This window comes from Agelaius phoeniceus, chromosome 37, assembly GCF_051311805.1.
Source record: "Agelaius phoeniceus isolate bAgePho1 chromosome 37, bAgePho1.hap1, whole genome shotgun sequence".
NCBI lineage: Eukaryota > Metazoa > Chordata > Aves > Passeriformes > Icteridae > Agelaius > Agelaius phoeniceus.
This window is the reverse complement of record NC_135302.1, coordinates 1315208-1321124: the sequence shown is the minus strand read 5'-3', so window position 1 is coordinate 1321124 and position 5917 is coordinate 1315208.

Below are 5917 nucleotides of genomic sequence, written 5' to 3'. Positions count from 1 at the left end.
ACTTCCGGCGCCGCTCGGGCCGCGCTCGGCGATTTCCGCCGCCGCTTCGGGGCCTTTCCGCCGCACTTCGGGCCTTTCCGTCAATGCTCGGGTTTTTTTTCCGCCGATGCACGTTGATTTTCGTCACTGCTCGGCTTTTTCCGCCCTTGTTCGCCAATTTCCGCCTCCGCTCGGCGCTTTCCGGTCGCGCTCGGCGCTTTCCGTTTCCGGTCGCCGTCCGCCGCCGTCCTGTTCCCTCCCGTTCCCGTTCGCCGATTCCCGCCGCCGTTCCGGGCACTTTCCGCCGCTTTCCGTCACTTTTCGCCCCTTTCGTCCCTGATCGGACCCCCTCAGCTCCCTTACGTCACTTCCACCGGGGCCCCGCTCAACTTCCGGCGGTCGCCCCCGGTAAAGCGAGGGCCGTCCGGTTGGCCCCGCCCCCCTCCGCTGCGGCCCCGCCTTTTTCTCTGTGCCCCGCCCCCTCCAGTTGGCCCCGCCTTTTACTTAGTGTGTCCCGCCCCTTTCGGCGCTGGCCTCGCCCCTTTCCCCTCATGGCCGATTTTGGCGGGAAACTGGAGCGGCAAGGGCGTCCCCTGGCGGCCGCGGAAATTCTCGCGAGGAGGTCAAATCTCGCGAGATTTCCGTTTTCTGGGGGGATTTTTTTTCCGGTTTTTCGGTTTTCCCCTCAAAATTCCCCTGAGGGGACCCCGGGAGCGAGGCCGGGGGGTCTGGGGGACCTGGGGGGGATCTGAGGGAATTTGGGAGAATTGGAATCCCCTGTTTTTGGGGCTTTTCTCGGAATGAGGAGAAAAATGGGAAAATTGGGGGAAAAAAATCGGGAAAAATGGGTGGAAACGGGAAAAATGAGGGGAAAAACCAGGGAAAATGGGACTAAAACGAGAAGGAAGTGGGAAAAATGTGGGGCATGGAAAAAAAACTGGGGAAAATGGGAATAAACCAGGGGGAAATAGGAAATAAAATGTGGGAAATAGGAAAAAAAAATGTGGGAAACGGGGAAAAAGTGGGGAAAATCGGGAATTTGGGGAGTTTGGGGCAGAGCCGCCCCCCGGGGGTGTGGCTGGACCCCCCCAGAACCCCCAAATCCGGGGCTTGCCCCCAAACCCTGCAGACCCCGACCCAAAACAGGCACAAAACCCCCGATCTTGAGGCCCCCTCCTCTTTATTTCCCTTTTTTCCTCTTTCTTCCTTTTTCCCCCCTCTTTTCCCCCCTTTTTTCCCATTTTTCCCCCATTTTTTCCCCTTTTTAATTTCTGGGAGGTTTTTTTCTTCTTTTTTTTCCTTTTTCCCTTTATTTTGGGGGGAATTTTTTCCTCGCTCTCCAAAAGCGGCTCGGGCGAAACCCGAATTTTGGGAGGGGTCCTGGGAGATTTTTGGGTGATTTTTGGGAGGGGTCCAGGAGGTTTTTGGGTTTTTTTGGGGGGGGTCCCGGGAGGTTTTTGGGTGATTTTTTTGGAGGGGTCCCGGGAGGTTTTTGGGTTTTTTTGGGGGGTCCCTGGGCGGTTTTTGGGGTGATTTTTGGGGGGGCTCCCTGGGAGGTTTTTGGGTGATTTTTGGGGGGGGGTCCCAGGAGGTTTTTGGGGTTTTTTTGGGGAGGGTCCCAGGAGGTTTTTGGGGTTTTTTTGGGGCTCCCTGGGAGGTTTTGGGTGATTTTTGGGGGGGGGTTCCAGGAGGTTTTTTGGGGGAGGATTCCAGGAGGTTTTTGGGGCTCCCTGGGCAGTTTTTGGGTGATTTTTGGGGAGGTCCCAGGCGGTTTTTGGGTTTTTTTTGGGGGAGGTCCCAGGAGGTTTTTGGGTGATTTTTTGAGGGGGGTCCCGGGATGTTTTTTGGGTGTTTTTTTGGGGAGGGTCCCAGGAGGTTTTTGGGTTTTTTTTGGGGGTCCCTGGGAGGTTTTTGGGTGATTTTTGGGGGGGGCTCTCAGGAGCTTTTTTGGGGCTCCCTGGGAGGTTTTTGGGTGATTTTTGGGGGGGAGTCCCAGGAGGTTTTTGGGGCTTTTTTGGGGAGGGTCCCAGGAGTTTTTTGGGTTCTTTGGGGGGGGGTCCCAGGAGTTTTTTGGGGTTTTTTTGGGGAGGGGTCCCAGGAGGTTTTTGGGTTTTTTTGGGGGGGCTCCTGGGCGGTTTTTGGGTGATTTTTTGGGAGGGGTCCCGGGAGGTTTTTGGGTTTTTTTTGGGGGCTCCCTGGGAGGTTTTTGGGTGATTTTTGGGGGGTCCCGGGATGTTTTTGGGTTTTTTTTGGGGTCCCTGGGAGGTTTTTGGGTGATTTTTGGGGGGGCTCCCTGGGAGGTTTTTGGGTGATTTTTTGAGGGTCCCTGGCGGTTTTTGGGTGATTTTTGGGGGGGGTCCCAGGAGGTTTTTTGGGGTTTTTTGGGGGAGGATTCAGGAGGTTTTTGGGGCTCCCTGGGCGGTTTTTGGGTGATTTTTGGGGAGGGTCCCAGGAGTTTTTTGGGGTTTTTTTTGGGGGGGTCCCAGGAGGTTTTTGGGAGGGTCCCAGGAGGTTTTTTGGGTGATTTTGGGGGGTCCCAGGAGGTTTTTTGGGGGGGGGGGGGTTCTCGGCCGGACCCCCCCCTCCGCGGGCGCCGTTTCCGGCCGGAGCCCGAACGCTGCGGCACCGCCCCTCCCCCCCTCCCCGCCCCCACCGGAGCCGCGCTCGGAGCCCCCTCCCCGCCCCTCCCCCCTCCATGAGGGGCCCCAGGGGGGGCGGCGGCAGCGCCAGGTACGGGGGGGGGAGGGGCGGGGGGCGGCGGGGACCCCTCCCCCACCCAGGGATCCCCCCCCGGACCTGAAACGGGACCCCCCGGGACCCCTCCCCACTCCCGGGACCCCTCCCCCAATCCCGGGACCCCTCCCCCAATCCCGGGACCCCTCCCCCATCCCAGATCTGCCCCGGGACCCCTCCCCCCATCCTGGACACCCCCCCCCCCAGGGCCCCTCCCCCCATCCCGAGATCCCTCGAATCCCCCCCTTCCCCCCCCCCCCCCCCCAATTTCGGGAGCCCCAAAATCGCCCCAAACCCCCGGGACCCCTCCCCACACCCCGGGACCCCCCCAAACCCCCCCTGACCGCCCTCCCCCCCCCAAAGCCCCCCTGACCGCCCCTCCCCCCCCTTTCTCTCCCCCCGCAGCCCCCCAGGCCCCGCCCCGGCCCCTCCCCCCCCGCGGGGGTTGGGCGTTTCCTGTTGATTGACAGCCAGGGCCTGCCCTACACGGTGCTGCTGGGCCACGCCCCCGGCCACGCCCCGGCCACGCCCCCGGGCGGTTCCGCTGCCCGGATTGTGGCGGGGCTTCGCCTACCTGTCCTACCTGCGGCGGCACCGGATCGCGCACACGGAGCTGAAGCCGCACCTGTGCCGCACCTGCGGGAAGCGCTTCAAACGCGCCTCGCACCTGCGCCGGCACCGACAGACGCACGGGGACGGACACGGGGACGGACAGGGACAGGGACAGGGACAGGGACAGGGACAGACACACGGACAGGGACAGACACACGGACAGGGGGATGGACAGGGACAGACACACGGACAGGGGGACGGACAGACGGACAGACAGGGGATGGACAGACACATGGACACGAACACGGACAGGGGGATGGACAAGGGGAAGGACAGGGGGGTGGACAGACACACGGACAGGGACAGAGGGACTGACAGGGAGAGGGACAGACACACGGACAGGGACACGGACAGAGGGATGGACAGGGGGATGGACAGGGGCACACAGGACAGGGACACGGACAGACACGCGGACAGGGACTGGGACAGGGGGATGGACAGACACACAGACAGGGATACGGGCAGGGACAGGGACAGGGACGGACGCACGGACAGGGGGACGGACAGAGGCACCACAGCACGCACGGACGGACACACGGACAGCGGCGCGACAGAGGGATGGACAGAGGACGGACAGCAGCAACGGACAGCGGGATGGATAGGGGCAGGGCCAGCGGCACGGACAGACGGCCACGCACGGACAGACACACGGACAGACACACGGACAGACGGCCACGCACGGACAGACACACGGACAGGCGGCCACGCACGACGGACGCACGGACAGGCGAGCGTGGGCAGCAGGAGCCGCGGGGCCAACGCCGGGAGAGCCGCCCTGAGCAGCGGAGCAGGGACACACGACACACGGACACACGGACAGGTGGGACAGGTGAGGCTGCAGGGCCAGCACCATGGAGAGCTGGGCCACCACAGCGGTTCAGGATGAGCTGGGCCAGCACCATGAGGAGCTGGGGCACCATCATGGAGATCTGGAGACCACCATGAGGAGCTGGACACACCATGGAGCTCTGGGCCAGCACCGTGGAGATCTGGGCCAGCACAGCAGTTCAGGATGAGCTGGGCCACCACCATGGACAACGGGGACACCACCATGGAGATCTGGACACCACCGTGGAGAGCTGGGCCACCACCACCATTTGGGACACGGTGGTGGCCACGGTGGCCAGCGGCCGTCCCTGCAGAGACCGCTGAGGACAGCGAGGGGACAGCGTGGGGACACCTCGGGGACACCTTGAGGACATCATGGGGACATGTCCTGAGCCTGGGGACACCATGGAGACACCTTGGGGACACCGTGGGGACACATCCTGAGCCTGAGGACACCACGTGGACACCTTGGGGACACCTTGGGGACGTGTCCTGAGCCTGGGGACACCTTGAGGACACTTTGGGGACATCTTGGGGACACCATGGGGACATCTTGTGGACACCTTGGGGACACCTTGGGGACGTGTCCTGAGCCTGGGGACACCTTGGGGGACACCTTGGGGACACCATGGGGACATCATGAGGACACTGTGGGGACACCTCGGGGACATCATGGGGACACCATGGAGACACCTTGGGGACACCATAAGGACACCTTGGGGACATGTCCTGAGCCTGGGGACACCATGGAGACACCTTGGGGACACCATGGGGATACCTTGGGGACACCTCGGGGACACCCTGGGGACGCGTCCTGAGCCAGGCACAGCCGAGGCCACACCGGGCACAGACGGTGGCCAAGGACAGTGACACGGGGGGACGGTGGCCCTGGGGACAATGGCACAGAGGGGGACGGTGGCCCTGGGGACAATGAAGGTGGCCCTGGGGACACTCGGGGGCTCCGTCCCTCACGGGGGCCAGGTCCCAGCTCGGTGCTGATTGGTTGTAATTATTGAACGTTTTGTAATTAATGAATGTTTTGTAATTATTGTTTTGTAATTATTGAGTGTTTTGTAATTATTGAACGTTTTGTAGTTATTGAGTGTTTGTAATTATTGCGTGTTTTGTAATTATTGAATGTAATTGTTAAATGTTTTGTAATTATTGAATGTTTTGTAATTGTTGAATGTTTTGTAATTATTGAAATTTTGGGGCTTTTGTGGCCGTTTTTGTGTTCCGGGGCGGGGGCGGGGCCACAGGGGACATCATCCCCTCCCCCACCCAAGTGACCCCGGGATGACCCCGGAATGACCCGGGGAGTGACCCCGGAATGACCCCTGGGAGTGACCCAGTGACCCCCAGCTGACCCAACGGCCACCTGATCTGCTGACCAATCACTGATCAATACATGATCAATAAATGATCAATCACTGATCAATGGCTGACCAATCACTGACCAATCACTGACTGATAATTGACCAATCACTGACCAATCACTGACCAATCACTGATCAATAACTGACTGATAAGTGACCAATCACTGACCAATCACTGATCAATCACTGACTGATAATTGACCAATAACTGATCAATAACTGATCCATGACTGATCAATGACTGACCAATCATTGATTAATCAATGACCAATCACTGACCAATCACTGACCAATCACCCCTCCCCCGCCCGCTCTGCTTTATTCAATATTTTGGGTTTTTTCCTAATTTTTTGGGTTTTTTCCCCAATTCATTGCAATTTCTCCCTCAA